Genomic DNA, 17,951 nt, shown 5'->3' on the forward strand with positions numbered 1-17,951 from the left:
CCCTGTGTCAGGCCCTAGGAGGACAGAGTGAGGGGCCCTTACCGTCTCCTTCTAACTCAGAGGAACTGCACACACAGCGGATGCCCACTGGAGTCTTGCTGACTGATGATAAAACAAGGATGGCAAGGAAGAACAGAAATGTTTCTGCTCAAAACTGCTTATGGATTAGAAGAACTAAGAACCACCACATCTCTTAACTAAAGATGTTCCTACAAAAAACAAGTAATTGGTGGGAAAACATAGGTTATAAGCAAATACTACATTTCAAAGATAAAACTATTTATTACTACCTCTAAAGACAGACATTTAGTAAACTCAAAATACCACACTGATGATTTCAACATCTTGGATTTTAAACAAAGTGTAATTCAATAGCTTTAAATACATATTTAACATACTTCACCTGCCTATAAAAGTTTAAGGTGTTCAAAAAAAACTATGAATTGAGAAACATGGGGAGTCGTCTAATTAATTTGACATTTTAGACCAGGGTTTTTCAACCTTTTTATTCTCACAGCACACTTGAACTAACATTCAAACTTCCAAGGCTCACTTAATGTTGATCAAAAAAAAAAAGAAGAAAGAAAAGAATATGCTTCCTGTGCTTTGAACTCCTTTGAAAATAATTTAAATTAATAATCTTTAGAAATTTTCACAGCTCACCTGTTGAAAATTACTGTTTTAGACCATATCTGTTAACTGACCCAAATGATGAAAAGCCTAAAAATAATAAAGAATAGAAAAAAAGGAAAGAGTCATTTTTTCTACTACACTATCCTCCCACCTAAATAAAATACTATGGCCTGAAGCTATGTTTGTTTATGAAGAGGCAAGTCTGGTGCTACACTTCCACGCAGTGACTCTACACAAAAAAAGGCTTCTGACGCTCTGGAGGGAAGCAAAGTACATACCAAGCTCTTCCAGAAGCTGCCCAGGAACTACTACGGTATGGATCCAAAAAAAAAGTTTTCCCATCTCTTGGAAAAGAAACCAGCTTTTGGAGTGGGGGAGGGGTAAAAATGCTAACTTTCCACAATACATTCTGGGCCATGAGTTAAATAGTTCAAAAGGGACCACAAAGCACTCAAGATGGGAACCAGTCTACTTTTCAGAAATCATTCAGGATATAACTATAAAGATGTCACTCTTTGTTTTTTTTTTTCTGGTTTTTTCACTCTATCTCAAGAATCCAGAGAAGGGTAAGTACTTTCTCCATTTCACACACAACAAAAATGAAACTCATGAATAACAACAGACCTGCCCAGCTACCTACTTGATTTCTCCACTTGCAAGTTGACATGCATCTCATACCCAACATGTACAAATCAACTCTTGGTACCCCACCCAAACCTGCTCCTCCAGGCATCCCCACTTCAACCAGTGGCACCTCCATTATCCCAGCTGCTTGACTATGTCTCATTCCACATCATCTCACCCTTCCGTGAATCCTGTTAATCCCGCCTGAGATATGCCCAGAATCCAGCCACTTCGTATCACCTATAGATACTATCATATCTCACCTACAGGGAATTACCAGGAACCTCTAACATCTTCCTCTTTTCACCTTTGCACCCCTCCCCATTCAGTTCTTTAAACAACAGCACTTCGCCCTTTAAAAATATGTCAGAACAAAACCCTGTGTGTAAAATCCTCCCATGACTTCCCATCTCACTTAGAGCTCTTCACGGATACAGTATCTGCCATCTACTCTAAAGTGCTCAATGAATATGGTTGATCAGTAAATCAAAGAAAAACAGCCAAAGCCACACAACCAGCATATAGTAGAACCAGGACTAGACCAAATTTTCCAGTGCTCTTTGAGAATAATGAGACCAGATTTACAACAGCCAACAACCCAGGAGGGAAGAAATTCTTAAATTTTACTTTGCATAACGGAATTTTTTCATGTATAATCAATATTATGTTGAATTTCTAACAATAAATTAAAATGAAAACATTGTTTTATAAAATCAGGAAGTATCGATCACACTAAGTGTTCTGAATATTACATATTCAGCATTATGGGAAAATGCCGTCTCTCAGTACTGGTACTCAGATTTCTGCATTCAGGGACATGATGTTATTATATCTCAACATTATTACATGCAAAAATGACCAGGACCCTAAAAGATTTGGAAATGAGCTCCTAGAAGAAGTCACAAGATTTCTAAATCTCCCACAATGTCCCCATGCCGATCATCTGGAACAGGGATTAAATTTCTCAGGTGCTACCAGTAACAACAGAATGGTTAGATTCAGAATGTCTTCTACCAAAATTACAAAGAAAAACTTTCAGATTTGAACATAAATGTGGATTGTTTTTAGAAAGAATAAAACTAGTACTAAAATTATCCACCATTCCAGAATTTTCCCACTAAAATGTTTTAGACTTAACAAAAACTTTAAATTTCTCTTTCTTCAATCCTTTCAAAAACATTTCTACTATTTACAAAAGGCTCTACATCTCATTAAATCACAATAATAAATTTACAGAATTTTAATAGTAGGTCACAAAGGAAATTGAATTCAACCTTCAACTTTCTCCCTTTTACAACAAGATTACTTGGTATATAACAGATGAATGACGACGACGTATTAGATGAACAAAGGAATAACTAAATGAAGATCCAAAAAAGTTGTTTTGCCCGGTGGGCGGCGCCTGGGAGCTGCCCGGCTGCCCGATGCTTCCGCCCCGGGCTGTGCGCTTAGTGCCCGGCTCAGGCCCCCGAAGCCCCGGCGGGGGCGACAGCGGCCTCGGGCCCCGCGGAGACGAAGCGGCTGGAGGACCAGGTGGCGGCCGCGGGGAGGAGGATGGGGGCTAACCAGTTAGTGGTGCTGAACGTGTACGAACATGGTTGGGCTGCTGTGGATCATTCCTTTTCTTTCGTTAAGTCTGCTGCATATGTGAAAATACAGTAGTTGACCACCTCCCTACATTGACCATCTCCTCCAGTTCATGTAATGTTCGTAGAGTGGACATGTACCACATGAACTCAATGGAAGTCCACCTCTGTAAGTTGTATCTTGACTATTTGGACGGTGTAACATACAATATTAATTTACCCTCTATAACTTGACCAGTTCGGTTCACTCTACACCAAGAGGTAGAAACTGTGAACTTTGCTCATTAGTTGTATTATTTTTTTCTTTACTATAAGTTCCTTTTTCATGTCGTATTATTACTATATGTTAAATCAGGCCTAAAGTCCTATTGTTTATCATGTGTTGGGAAAGACTTTTTGATGTGAAGGCCTGGTACATCCTGCAATGACTGAAAAATTTTGTATTTAATTGAGACATAATGGCCCAAAGGAAAGAACTCAAAGAGCTGACATTGAAGGAAAAGGTCGATCTTCTACATTTTCTAGAAAGCAGCAGCCAGAGAAAGACAGCAAAACATTTTGGTGTTAGCAAGACCACAGTTAGCAACATCCAAAAACGTAAACATGAGTACTTACAGAAATACAGTAAAGACAGTGGAGACCCACAGAGGAAAAAGAGGAAAACTTCCCTGGATGAAGTTAAGCCACATTAAGCTGGTTCAAACAAATGAGGGCAGTTAATGCCCGGATCTCTGGGCCGATGATTCGAGAAGTGGCAAAGAAATTCGCACGGGAATTCGGGGTGGCAGATTTCCAAGCATCAAGTGGTTGGCTTGAAAAATTTAAACTACAAAACAAGATCTCCCAGAAAGTCTTGTGTGGTGAATCCAATGACGTTTCAGTAGAAGTTGTGGAAGAAACTCCAAAGGAAGAGGATGTCAGGCATCTGATAATGCAGTTGAAGTCATTTGCTGCAGAAAAATGCCCAGGTATGCTGAGTGGTGTGGCCAGCCTTTAGAGTGCTTTCTGCACTTACGTTTATAATAAGAGACAGGTCAAGATTGACTCTTTCTTCAGAAAAAATAATTAAACCATGAGAAGCCTAGTTCCTTGTGTTGACCACCTCTATATGTTGACCGGTTTGTTACAGTCCCTTGGGTGGTCAACTTATACAGGTTTTACTGTAATTGTATGGGGGTCACCTATATTAACTTCTCTCTTAAGGAGGAATAGTATAATCCTCAAAAGGTTATTTAATTGTGCATGGTGCTTCTGAATTACTGCTTGCTGTCTTCTCAGTAATTATGTTTCTCTTTGTATGTTGGGGTACTCTTTCACCAATAAAACATATGTTAAGAGTTAAAAAAAAAAAAAAAAGTTGTTTTACTCTTCCAAGATCTAACAATTAATAGTAAAATCCAGGATCACCCAGAACAAAGTTTCTAGATTCTCTTGGAGTAGATGTGGGAATACAAGGAAAAAAATCAAGATTTGAAAAAACCATATCTGGGTCCTCAGGCAAACATTAACAAAATGCATTATAGCCAGTTTCCGTTATTTCTTTTCCTTAGCACTTGATTAAATAAAGTTTGCCAAGACATATCTCCTTGGAAACCAAAAAGCAGCTGTATACTATTTACTTCTTTCTCTATATAAAGAACATTTAACATAGAACTATTCTCATAATCAACAACTGCAATTGTTTTGCATCAAAGTAAAACAGGTGGCCTTTGACTAAAAGAAAAATTCAGCCATAAGAGGGGAAATGAACACAAACAAGGGCCACTTAAGTCACTAGAAGAGTATTAGCTACACGAGAGCGGGAACCGTGTAGCTTCTGTTTAGTGGAAGCAGCCACCAGCCCCTGGTACACAGTGGGATTCAGTAAATTACTCCTTGGAGACCCACCCATGCAGACACAAATTCATACGTCCATGATAGGCCTACTACATCCAAGCACACTACATTCTCCCTCCATGGAAATTCTACCAAATGTCCTTTCAGTGCACCCAACCAAAATTATCCTAATAGTCTTTACTAGGAAGATGAGAAAATACATCTTAAATAGTCTAGATTACTTACTAACGTAGGCACTAAATTTTGCTGTTCTGACTCCAAACTCTCCCCCTTCAATTCATCCTACACAATCCAGCCAGATTAGTTTTCTAGGTTTTGTTTTTTTTTTTCCCATGAATCCAGAAAATAAACCAGCGCTGTGGCTTAATATTCTATCTAAATACATGACCCATTACTATTCAACAGGCAGATACAGGAAATCAGAAACTACTGGATTAGAATAGGAAAGGCAACACAGTTATCAAGGCGAAAAAAATCACAAGTGGCAGTTTTCATAACTGACTCTGCTGAAAAATGTTAAGATTACTACTAGAGACTTTTCTGAAAGACCTCTCTATATCTAGCCGGGCGTTGTGGCGGGCGCCTGTAGTCCCAGCTACTCGGGAGGCTGAGGCAGGAGAATCGCCTAAGCCCAGGAGTTGGAAGTTGCTGTGAGCCGTGTGACACCACGGCACTCTACCGAGGGCAATAAAGTGAAACTCTGTCTCTACAAAAAAAAAAAAAAAAAAAGACCTCTCTATATCACTGTGGTACAAGAGACACAGCAGTGCTGGGTATTAATACTCAGTGAGGTAAATATCCAATTTTCATGATAACCCAAGGGTCCAATGCCTTTTTGAAGAATCCCAAGCCACGGGACACAGTATCTGTGAAAGCACACTGTAAACCACAAGTGCTCAATAAGCAGCTTTTCCTACACTGTTTCCCAATTGACAGCCTCTTATATTCTGCTGTTTAAATCATCTTACCTCATAAACTGTGTCTAGTCCCCTAAAAAATGAAAAATTCTTGGAATTGTTTTAAGTCATTTCTTTATTATTCAACATCTAGAAGAGCATAATTTAAAAGTAAGTGCCACTAAAAAAATAAATAAATAAATAAATAAATAAAAGTAAGTGCCACTTATACTCCTGATTGCAAAACATATTACAAAGCAACCGTAATCAAAATAGTATGGTACTGGCATAAAGACAGAAAGGTCAATGGAATATACAAAGAATACACGGTCCAGAAATAAACTCATGCATGTATGGTCAAAAGATCTTTGACAAGGGTGTCAAGACCATTCAGTAAGGAGCAGACAGTCTCTTCAATAAACGGTATTAGAAAAATGAGATATATGCATGTAAAAAAATAAAGACAGAACCTTATACCATACATAAAAATCAAATTAAAATGGCTTAAAGACTGAAATGTAAAACCTAAAATTAGAAAACATCAGGGAAAAGCTTCATGACATTGGACTTGGCAATAAGTTCTTGGATATAACAACAAAAGCACAGGTAACAAAAGTATAAAGAGACAAGTGTGATTTCAAACCTGAAAATTTTGTGCATCAAAGGACACAACCAAGGGAGTAAAAAGGCAACCTGGAATGGGAAAAAATATTTGCATATCATATTATCTCATAAGGGGTTAATATCCAGAATATACGAAGAACTCCAACGACTGAACAACCAAAAATCAAACAACCTAATTTAAAATGGGCAGAGGACTTGAATGGATATTTCTCTAAAGATGGCATAAAAATGCCAATAAGCACATAAAAGATGCTCAGTTTCATTAATCATCAGAGAAACACAAATCAAAACCAGAATGAAATATCATCTCACACTCATTACTGTAAGAAAGCCAGAAATAACAGTGTTTGTTTGTTTATTTGTTTTGAGACAGAGTCTCACTTTGTCACCCTTGGTATGAACATCATAGCTCACAGCAGCCACAAACGCTTAGGTTTAATTGGTCCTCTTGCCTCAGCCTCCCAAGTAGTTGGGACTATAGGCGTCCAAGACAACAACCAGCTATGTTTTTTTGTTTTTTTTTTAGAGACAGGGTCTTGCTCTTGCTCAGGCTGGTCTTGAACTCCTGAGCTCAAGCAATCCACTCGCCTCAGCCTCAGAAATAACAATTATTAGTAAGGATGTAGAAAAGTTACAACCCTTGTGAACCGCTGATGGAACTGTAAGATGGTACAACCACTATGGAAAACAGCAAAAGCTTAAAAAACAAAAAATAGAAATACCAGGACAGCACTGGTAGCTCAGTGGGTAGGGCGCCAGCCACATATACATTGGCAGGCTGGCAGGTTCAAACCCAGCCAGAGCCTACTAAACAACAATGACAACTGCATGGGCGCCTGTAGTCCCAGCTACTTGGGAGGCTGAGGCAAGAGAATCACTTAAGCCCAAGAGTTTGAGGTTGATGTGAGCTGTGACGCCACAGCACTCTACCGAAGGCACCATAATGAGAATCTGTCTGAAAAAAGAAAAAGAAAAGAAGTAGAAATTCTATCTTAAACAGCAGCCTCACTTCTGGGTAAATATCCAAAAGAACTGAAAGCAGGGTCTTAAAGAGACACTTGCACACCATGTTCATGGCAACAATGCACACAACTGCCAAGAGAGGGAGCACCCCCAAACATCCATCCAAGGTAAAAACTGAAAAACCAAATGTGGCACACACATACAATGGGACACTATTCAGCCTTTAAAAAGAAGGAAATTCTGACGCATGCCACAACGCTGAGAAACTCTGAGGGCATTAATGCTAAGTGAAACAAGCAAGTCACAAAAACACAAGTTCTGTATGATTCCACGTATATGAGGTGTCTAGAGTCCTCAAATTCTTAGAAACAGAAAGTAGAATGGTGGCTGCCAGGGGCTGGGGGGAAGGGGGAAAGGCAAGTTGTTTTTTTAATTTTTTTTAATTTTTTAATGTTGAAACTTACGACAAAGTTTCAGATCTGTGAGATGAAAAAGTCCTGGAGTGTGTTTCACAAAATGTGAATACACTTAACACTACCAAGCTAAACACTTAAAAATGGATACGATGGTCAATTTTATGTTTTACCAAAAGTAATGTTTTTAAAGTATGAACATACAGTTACCAGACTGAATTTACATGTTCTGTCTCCACTGAAGGGAGTCCAAGCCACCTGTCCCTTTTAACTGTCGGCAGTCATTTCCAGAGTTCTTCCACGTTGTCTGTTCATCAATGGGACCCCACAGAGGATTCCGAGGCTTTCCTTTCGCCCATCCAAAACGAAGTTTCCATAGACCCCAGTCTGCTGCTTTCTGGTTTGAGCCTAATATTTACTTACCTTATTCCCAAGCAAAGAATTATGTAAAAACCACTGCGTTTTCAACTGGGTAGGAAGAAGCCTAAGGGAATCACCTACTGAGCTTCTTCACATCTCCCAGCTACCTCTGTCCGTAGAAAACTCCCCACGAGCAAAGCCCCAGGTTTCCTTTGTGATTCTGCACCTTCTCTACCCTCTGAAAACCCAACACACCACTGAAGAAAACACTATTTTCAAACACCACCTTGAAAATGACCTTTAGAACAATCCCACCAAAAGCAATTATTAGGCTGAGGTCCTTGAAGCCTTTTCTGAGAATCCTCTACCTACCATTTATCTACCAAAACATCATTTTCTAACGTGATTAGTATACCTCACTTCCAATTACAAAAGCTCACCACTAAGATCCTAATTAAAAAATAAAACTCTGTGATTCTTTGAAGAACCACAGGCATTTCTCAAATGAGAAAAGAGTTAAGGGTTAGGAACCACATCCAGGCTCCTAAAGGGTCTCTTTAAGCTAAAGAACTTGGAGTCAAACTGAACACCACCCCCACTACAAACACACAGACACACACACACAGAGCACTCTCAAATCTTTTTTTTTTTTTTTTTTGCAGTTTTTGGCCTAGAGCCGGGTTTGAACCCACCACCTCAGGTATATGGGGCCAGTGCCCTACTCCTTTGAGCCACAGGCGCTATCCCATGCAGCACTCTCTCTACATGTCAAATACCCAGCTACCAAGAAATTGGAACTCTGGGCTCGGCACCTGTAGCTCAAGTGGCTAAGGCGCCGGCCATATACATCAGAGCTGGCAGGTTCAAATCCAGCCTGGGCCTGCCAAACAACAATGATAACTACAACCAAAAAATAGCCGGACCTTGTGGTGGGCGCCTGTAGTCCCACCTACTTGGGAGGCTGAGGCAAGCGAATCATTTAAGCCCAGGAGTTGGAGGTTGCTGTGAGCTGTGATGCCACAGCACTCTAACCAGGGCAACAGCTTGAGGCTCAAAAAACGAAAGAAGTTGGAACTCTGGCAAAGCATACTGGCAGAACCTTCTGAAGCCTCCAGTGGAGCAGCCTTAAGAATGACCGGGGAAGTGGTCACTAACTATACACTAACTCTCACTTCCAGGGTAAAAACATGTGCTTTTAACAAGTCTTCAAAAGACAAGCAGTATGATTCAGAGAGTCACAGCACTGTGCTTCTTATATTAATATGAGAAAATACTGACTTGCCATTTTCCTCCTAAGTACACACAAGTGAAGCAAGAGAGTTGGTGAAAATTTCGGAACATCCTGCTAATTTATACTTCTGTATCTTATAGGCTCCCTAAAAAGTAGAATGTCTCTTCTTCAAGGCATGGGATACCAGTTGTCAGCTGCTTCTCTGAGAATATCAACCAAAAAGAAACTTGTAAAAACAAATGGTTGATCAATTCTGGGCACTAGAGACTATTAGAAGAAAGGCAAAGAGCACAATACAGCAAGTTAGAATTCCTATTTAGATATGTAAGTCAGAATATTAAGAAAATTAATTACAGACAGATAATATAAGGGCCAAAATAAAGACAATGATCACAGTAAACTTTTTTTTTTTTTGAGACAGTCTCACTCTGTGCCCTGGGTAGAGTGCCAGGATATCACAGCTCACAGCATCCTCCAACACTTGGGCTTGAGCAATCCTCTTGCCTCAGCCTCCCAAGTAGCTGGGACTATAGGCTTGTGCCACTATTCACTGCTATTTTTTCTACTTTTAGTAGAGATGGGAACTCACTTTGCTCAGGCTGGTCTTGAACTCCTGAGCTCAGGCTATCCACCTGCCTCAGCTTCCCAGAGTGCTGGAATTACAGGGGTGAGTCACCTCACCAGGCTCACAGTAAAGTCTCGACGGCAGGAACATGATCATTCAGCACATAGTCCTTTGCTTGTATTTCTCAATAACTTTCTACTCAGGAATTCAGAACTCATTATAAAAGGAAACAAGACACTGAACCACAAAAAAAAAAAAAAATCAATGACTATATCTGTTCATAGCTTTGGTAAAGGCTTTATGGAAAAAGTAGAAAGAGGAATAACCAAAATAAACTTGCAAGTCTGTGAAATTCATTTAACCTAGACCTGTCCTGGGGAAGGAGAAAGGAGAAAAGGAACTCAACCGAAGCAACACTGGCTGACCTATCTGCTCAAGTTGCCTTTGAGTAACCCCTGTTTGCATGATCCTTCAACTCTCCTTCCTCATGCCAGTGTCCAATAAGCCTTGGACATTTTCCTGCCTTTCCTGAATTGAAAAAAGGGAAATCTAACATTATGTAATTGCCCGTTTCCCACAATTTAAAGTTAGACATCCTACAATCCTAATTAGAGGGAGAACTCAGTGTAAACATAATAAGCAACAAATTAGAAATCTACAGGCTGAAAATTCTCATCTCAGACCTCCACAGGTAAAGAGAAATGGCTTCTTCTGACTTTGTGGCACACCCCCCAACACACTGTTACTAAGGTCCAACTAAAGAAACCCCTGACATCCCTCTGTGTCATTCTGGTGTCATCACCCCAGACCAGCAATTTTCAACTGGTATGCCTTGAGAGGATCTTAGCTGTACTACGAAAATTTTTAAAGATCATTAAATTCTTTTTGAAAGAAGTTTTACTCTCGTTTTGATCAACATAATTTAAGTGCGCTGTAGAAGTTTAATTATTGTTTCAAGTGTGCCATGAGATAAAAAAGATTGAAAAACACTGCTCTCAAACTTTCAGAAAACACTCATGTTCTCTTTGCAAACAGGGTTATCTTACTCTCTTTAGGCTAGAATAAAAGGTGAAAATGGATGTGCACTGGCAAATGTTTCCCTACCCTTGAAAGATCTACCCTGACGGTTTTTCAAACTTTTTGACAATCACGAAGCTCATCACATATTCTGTCCTTCACTCAAATCACCTGTTTTAAGAGATCCAGACATGAAGGAATCTCTTCATGCTTCCCTGACTAACTCCAGAGCTCATCAAAAACCTACCAAAAGAATAAAGAAGTTGGCGGCGCCTGTGGCTCAAGGAGTAGGGCACCGGTCCCATATGCCAGAGGTGGCGGGTTCAAACCCAGCCCTGGCCAAAAATTACATAAGAAAAAAAAAGAATAAAGAAGTTATCGTCTAAGAATAATTAACTTATAAAACCTCTGAAAAACAAAGGGATTTAAGCAAATGGATTTTGTTTTTAATTACCTTAGCACAGAAACAAACTAAAAACAAAAATCAAGTTGCAGCCAATTTATTTCCCACACCAAAAAAGTGTCAGTTAAGTGGATAAAAGGTTGGATTGCCAATCTCAAGTGATAGTGAAACACCAGTGTTTCACAGAGTCCCATGGACAGAACAAGACCCAGACTTCTGTGTGAGTGCTGAAAGAATACTCTGATATTTACCCCTCCTAGGAAGGAGCACCCATCACCTAAAGAGTAGCCACACAACTGGCAGGGATGTTCCTTTTCTCTTAGCTCAGATTACTCCAGTGGAAGGTAGAGGGGAATCAATAAAAATCAGTCCCATTTTCGGGCAGCGCCTGTGGCTCAGTGAGTAGGGCGTCGGCCCCACATACCGAGGGTGGTGGGTTCAAACCCAGCCCCAGCCAAACTGCAACAAAGAAATAGCTGGGCATTGTGTCAGGCACCTGTAGTCCCAGCTACTCAGGAGGCTGAGGCAAGAGAATCACCTAAACCCAGGAGTTGGAGGTTACTGTGAGCTGTGATGCCATGGCACTTTACCGAGGGTGATAAAGAGAGACTGTCTCAAAAAAAAAAAAAAAAAAAATCAGTCCCATTTTCAAGGGAAGTTCCTGCATTTTCCTCTTTATGTCCTGTTTTATATCGCACCTGACTCCCCAGCCCCTAATCCCGGATAACCCTCATATGTCACTGAGGGAAAAGATCTAAAATTTAATAGGCCATTGTTCCATAAGCACAGAAAGTACAACTTTTTCTTTTGCAAAAGAGATTAAAAAGGGCTCAGCACCTGTCGCTCAGTGGTTAGGGCATCAGCCACATACACCAGAGATGGCGGGTTTCAACCCAGCCCGGGCCTGCTAAACAACAATGACAACTACAACAACAACAAAATAGCTGGGCATTCTGGTGGGCGCCTGTAGTCCCAACTACTTGAGAGGCTGAGGCAAAAGAATTGCTTAAGCCCAAGAGTTGGAGGTTGCTGTGGGCTGTGAACGCCACGGCACTCTACCAAGGAGGTAACAAAGTGTGACTCTGTCTCAAAAAAAAAAAAAAAGTGGAGATTAAAAAGGGAAGAAAAATGGGAACAAGAATAAATTGAGTTTGGCTTTCCCAAGGAACATACAAATATATTTCATACGTATTAATAAAGATTTCTTTTAAAAAAGCTTATAGGCTCTACCACGTAGAAACTTTAACTCAGAATTTCTTTTTCCATAACTTTGTAATGTGAGTAACTCCAAAATTTGGTTGCCAACACTACATCAATATTGTTTTCATAGCTCCTCAACCTTACTACAGATGTTTGTTTCCTTAAGTTTGGCTTCTCCTCATTTTAGTCATTTAATAAACATTGAACACTAAAGTGGAGGGGGAAAAAAGTAGTGAACAAATTTTATCATGAGTGACTGTAGGATAGAAAAATAAAAAATACAGATAACAAAAGAATACAGTTAAAACATGGAAACCTGCCTTCCAGTCACTGACTGGTCATCAACTAGTTCCAAAACCTTAAACAAGTCACTTCAATTTTCCCGGTCTTAGTTTCCTCATCTACAAATTGGGGAAGGTAGGCCAAGTGATTTATGCTCAAAATCCCATCTAGCTCCAACAATCCAGGAAATCTATGAAAAAGTAAGAAAGTGAAACTGTAAATAAGACTTAATGGTATATACACTACTTTCATACATATACTCATTAATTTTTTTGTGACAAAGCTGTGAAGTTTTCTGACCATCTCTGCAGCAAAAAACAGCGAATTCAGAGAGTGATTCAATTATTTTTTAAGCTCTTATACACAGAAAATCGCAGAGCAGTTATTTGAAACCCAGACTTTCTGAGGACAAATACTGGGCTACACTATTTCAAAATTTATAAGTTAAAATTCAAAAATAATTGCTATGCAAAATCTTTATTGAGGAAGCCAGGTCTTATAACTCCAAACTAGGTATTATTGCAAATGGCTACACGGAGTGTCCCAAGAGGCCAGAAACACTCTTGTGCTCAGGATTGGAATCACAGAAACCAAGAATAAACCTTTCAGATAGCAGCTCTCAATACTCCTCGACTCCCACAGATTCAAGACGTTAGGAATACAGGGCTGCTAGAGGTGTGGAAATTTGTTTTCTGAATTTATTTGGAGATGTGAGCCAAAAGGAAGAAGGAAGATGCTTTTCCGGAGTTCTAGCTCTTTATCCTGAGGATGAGTCTACTGAACTTCCCCAGAGAAAGTCCAATTTGGACAGTGAACTAAAAGGCTCAAATCTGAGATGTCACCTGAAAATCTTCGGATATGCATGCTTCTTATGGACTGACAAAAATGGTAATGCAACGGTGAGGACTGATACGAGGCATATAATCACGTTAACATTAATTGCTACAAACGTCCCACTAAACTGGACAGATTCAGGGAATCTGTACTCTTAAACCATTTCACTCTCCCATGATCCTAGTTCACAGCTGAGAAATTTTTTTTTTTTTTAAAAGGCATTTAGGGGCAGCACCAGCTCAAAGGAGTAGGGTGCCAGCCCCATATGCCGGAGGTGGCGGGTTCAAACCCAGCCCCGGCCAAAAACTGGAAGAAAAAAAAAAGCATTTATTAAAAAATTACTACTGCAACTTAAGATAGAACATAAATACACATCTCAACTCAGCCAACTAAGATCCCTCAATGTCGACAAAACTGGTAATCTCAAGCAATCTTCAATTGATTACTTCGATAACATTACTAAATGTTTTTTAAAAGTTGCTAAAAAAATCAAGGTGGGGGCACTACACCAAAACTGCACACTTAAAGCAAAAACAAAGCAAACACAAAAACTAGAACACAATAATTAAAGGATAGTCAAAAGAAGAGTATAAATCTCTATATAAAATTTCAGAGAAGTGCTTTTGAATTATTGCCAAGAATTCAAGCTAACCTTGCCATACAATCCCATAATAAAATTATAACTATTACTGCCGGACACTTCAGATCTAAAAAGTTCACTGTAACTGAATAGTAATTAAAACTCCAGGAGCAGAACCAGGAACTGCAGAGAAGCTCACAACAGCAACACCTACTGACAGTCTTGAGCCACTTGCCAAACTTGTTCTCTCAGTCAACTGGAGAGATCTAATGACAGTCAAAATTCAAGAGTCCTTTACTTAAGCATTCACAAGATAAGAAAATTAGCTGTCTTATCACAAGATAAGGAAATTAGTTGCCTTGTGAGATGGACTCTACCTAACAAATTCAAACATTGTGACCTGGCTGTTTGTACCCTCACATTAACAGAAATAAAACACAGACACACACATAGACACCAAAAAAACAGAAACATAAAATCTATTATTTATGTCAGAAACATAAAATCTATTATTTTCCTCTATTTATGAGCAAACCATCACTCAAGTCATTTTTAAACGCACTGTTGTTAATGCCTTAGTATAATGTATTCCACAGGAAAAACATTTTAATATTAATATTCTAGTTAATAACTAGGATGTCGGGCGGCGCCTGTGGCTCAGTGAGTAGGGCGCCAGCCCCATATGCCGAGGGTGGCGGGTTCAAACCCAGCCCCGGCCAAACTGCAACAAAAAAATAGCCGGGCGTTGTGGCGGGCGCCTGTAGTCCCAGCTGCTCGGGAGGCTGAGGCAAGAGAATCGCGTAAGCCCGAGAGTTAGAGGTTGCTGTGAGCTGTGTGACGCCACGGCACTCTACCCGAGGGTGGTACAGTGAGACTCTGTCTCTACAAAACAAAAAAAATAATAATAACTAGGATGTCATCTAATAGTTGGGACATATCAGTGACTATAAACTGATCTACTTGTACTTTATTTACTCTTGCTATTACAACACTGTGCTACATTATCTCATCATCTTTTTTCATCCTTGTAAAAGTAGCTTAATTGGAGCTTTCAAAAAATTAAAAGGAGGAAGGTGAAAGTCAAGTCCTCAAAACAGGATTATATAGAGAAAGTAAATACTGTTACTCAGCTGGCTGCAGGAAGCGATTCTGTAGAACTTAATCTTATACTTGACTAAAAGATTCAGAGAATCTTTACCTTGGAAGAATATGTAATAAAACAAGAGAAAGTTGACACTCAACTCCCACAGAGTACCAGCATAAAAACAATGGCTTTAAGAGTCTGAGTCAGAGTTTCAACATGAAAGGTTTGCTTTAATAGAGGAAACGCCAACCCCAGTTCATCCAGACAGACCTGGAACCTGATGAAAGCCGATCCTTTACTCTGAAATTTGCATCGCAACACTGGCTCCAGTTTAGAAACATAATCGTTTACCAGGTAGTATGAATTTCAGGGAATGCTGCCTCTAAACTACTTGTTACGAAAAATAAAATCTATTAAGGTAAATGTAGTAGTCTAGGAGCCATCAATCCCAAACGTTTCCCTTAGAAAATGAATGCCAAACGTTCAGTTTAAACAACATCTTCCTTGAATGTGAGCCTTCCCCGTATCTATTTCTCAAGTGGTGAACCCCGATGAAATTTCAACCTGCCCCACACGATTATTTGTCCACCTAGAAATGCCGTGGAGCGATTTAAGAGCCTCGGGAATTTCCTTTAAGGACAGGAGAGAAGTTGGAAACAGATGGGGCGAAGGAAGAAAAGTTCTTTCCGCAACACCCTCACGCCTCCCCCAGCCCTCTTGAGGTGTACGTGCTCCAAGGAAAGCAAGTTAGAGCATCCCCGAATCTTCACTCCCCCGCAGACCTCCAAGGAGAAATTACGCACCCTCCGGCAGCGAACTGCTCTCCTCCCTTTCCCACAATCAAACACTCGGCCTGTCCCCTCCAGCACAGCCTGCAAAGAGCTCACCCAGGTGACTGATGCGGAAAGGTCGCCCGGTGGAGACGAGAGCTGCAGAGAGGGTGCAGCCCCGGACAGGGACGCCGGTCTCCCGGCCTCTCGCCGAGGTGCCCGCGGGGTAGTTCTGCAGATTCAGATTCCGAGGTGCGCGCGCGCGCGCGCCTGGCGCGGTGGAGCCGAGACTCGCCCCCGCCCGGCTGCGCTAGATGCACGCCACCAAATCGGAAATCAAACTTTAACCGGTCTCCCCGTATCCTGCCCCAGGCCCAAGACGCAGCAACCGGCAGAAAGGCATGAGTCTGTCAGCAGTCCTACACCCCAACTCCCCCGCCAAGACCCGGAACGCTGGGGCCACTTACCGCTCAGCCCGACCTCCCAGTGCAGCCGCGCGTCCCGGCGCGTCCGCCGCGCGCTCTCCCTGGGGAGAAAGAGAAACCGCGTAGACCGTCGGCGCGCGCTCACTCGCCGCCTCGTCTGCGAAGAACGGCAGGCGGCGAGGCCGGGCCGGGGCGAGCGCTGAGGAGAGGGGGGCCCAAGGGAGGCGGAGGCGGAATCAGCCCACGTCCCAAGCCTGGCTCCAAGGGGGACCCGGAATGCAGGCTGGCAAGTAGCCTGCTGGGGCTGAGCTCCTAGAGGCGTGGAAGACGGAGTGCACAGTCCTCGGGCATCAACTATTGTCTAGGCGCCCGGACCCCCGGCTCGAGCCGCCCCCGATGCTCAACGCCCCCCATCCCGCCCGCCTGCCTCCAAGAGAAAGAGCGGAGTGGGTGGCCAACGCAGGAAACAAGCGCGGGGTGGCAGGGGGTCCAGGGTCTGAAGGCCCAGGGAGGGCGCCGGGGGAGGGGGGAAAGGGAGGTGCGTGCCGAGTGGGGGAGGGGACAGGTAACTGCGGTCGGCGGCGGGAAGGCTCGGGAGGACCGGTGGGGGGAGGAAATGGGGAGGAAGCCACAGAGGAGAGAGGAGATGGAGTGGCTTAGGGAGGACGGCCTTGGGACCCAGACCTGGCCCTCCCCGGGGACTCTCCTCCAGGGTACTCGGCGCCACACTGACTTTTCGATCACTCGCTCACGCACGCACTGAACTCGCTCACAAAGTTGCCGGCAGCAGCGGCGCCGCGCTAGCCCTTCCCCTCCCCGCCCCATTCCTTCCCCTCCTTCACTCCTCCCTCCCCCAAGTCTCGGGTGAGATCACCGCGGAGCGGCTCCGCGCTGGGCGCAAGTCTCGCGATAGGAGCGGCAGCGCGGCTCTGCGGGCGGGGGAAGTAGACGCAGTCTAGGAGGGTGGAGGACCACAGAACTCCTGGTTGCTATAACGACGGCAAAGCCCTGGATTCCTGTTTCCTGTGGAGAGCAGAGGCAGCAAACGTGGGTACAGCTTCCATCCGGCGCCCTTCCCAGGCCGACACCCTAGAGGTGGGGAAACAGGGGGTGGTAGCAGGAGGATTGTCAAACATATTTGACAGGGCAGCTCCAGAAGACCAGCATCATGATATCTGACCAAATTTGGCAAATGAGCCTAAGTTTTAAGAGGTAGGGCAGATTTCTACCATAGAAACCAGCGCATATCTGTACCCCTAAATTTTTAATCTCTCCCCTCCTCTCTACCCCCACGCCGTATGCTCCCTCCCTCCTCCTTCCATCACCACCCTCGCACCCCACCCCACACCTAGACCCCACCAGGCAGGGCTTCTTGAGGATCTGGCTTAGTCATTTCCCTATTCTCAGCACTTCCATAGGCTTGGTACGTAGTAGGTATTAGCTTAATGTCTTTTTTTTTTTTTTTAAGTGAATGCAAAAGTCCGTGAGTACTTGCACTTTCTCCTACCCTGGAGAGTACTTAGGCTTAGGAAAAAGTGTCTGCTCCAAGTCCAGCTTTTGACTTTGTTAAACTACATTTCTATTCACACCACATCTTTATCAGGGGTTATACTCCCCTCCGTTCT

The 17,951-nt window shown here is 42.3% G+C and overlaps 1 protein-coding gene across 14 annotated transcripts in view; it reads right to left on the reverse strand.

Annotated features, from left to right (window-relative positions):
• Positions 1 to 17,108, reverse strand: part of SIPA1L1 (signal induced proliferation associated 1 like 1) — a 434,009-nt gene extending 416,901 nt beyond the window's left edge. For 7 of the 14 annotated variants that reach the window (XM_053601214.1, XM_053601215.1, XM_053601210.1 and 4 more), the window contains exon 1: positions 16,369 to 17,101. The gene's annotated coding sequence lies outside the window, so the exon portion shown is untranslated. Of the gene's footprint in view, positions 1 to 16,018; positions 16,242 to 16,368 lie in introns of those variants that run through there. The other 7 variants (XM_053601212.1, XM_053601207.1, XM_053601221.1 and 4 more) reach the window with 4 other exon arrangements.
• Between the last annotated feature and the right edge of the window lie 843 nt (positions 17,109 to 17,951).

This window comes from Nycticebus coucang, chromosome 9 (genome assembly GCF_027406575.1).
Source record: "Nycticebus coucang isolate mNycCou1 chromosome 9, mNycCou1.pri, whole genome shotgun sequence".
Classification (NCBI taxonomy): domain Eukaryota; kingdom Metazoa; phylum Chordata; class Mammalia; order Primates; family Lorisidae; genus Nycticebus; species Nycticebus coucang.